We start from the raw sequence: 474 nt of genomic DNA, 5'->3' as shown, positions 1-474 counted from the left end.
ACCAGACAGATGTTACTAGAGAGCATGCTAAGAAACTACAGTGGACATGGAAAAAAGGCTCTTTATATGTCACTGCCTACATTTTAAATGGCTGTCTGCCATTAGGCCTAAAACATATAGCTTATTTTTTGTGACAGAGACTGGGACTCCAAGTTAATAAGATTCTGACTGAGTAGCAATATATGAATTCAAGTGTGATTTTGATTGAAGTCTGTGTAAATTCCCATCCAATTAGATTCAATTTGGTATTGGTGACGCAAAAATAATAACTTATTACATTATCTTAATGAGCAAGGACGTTCAACAATCGCATTATATCAAATCAACAGCCAGTTAGTTTCTTTTTTTTTTTCTCTCACTTTTTTCTCTGTGTGGTGTGCACGCCCGCTCACGCTGTGAGGCGCGTGTCCGCGCTATTCTCCGACCAGCAGTCACAATCACACCTGATAGACAACCTTTTGTACAAAACTAAAG

The sequence above is a fragment of the Etheostoma spectabile genome, chromosome 15 (assembly GCF_008692095.1).
Source record: "Etheostoma spectabile isolate EspeVRDwgs_2016 chromosome 15, UIUC_Espe_1.0, whole genome shotgun sequence".
In the NCBI taxonomy this organism is placed as follows: domain Eukaryota; kingdom Metazoa; phylum Chordata; class Actinopteri; order Perciformes; family Percidae; genus Etheostoma; species Etheostoma spectabile.
The sequence above is the reverse complement of the archived record's forward strand: the minus strand, read 5'-3'. Positions refer to the sequence as shown.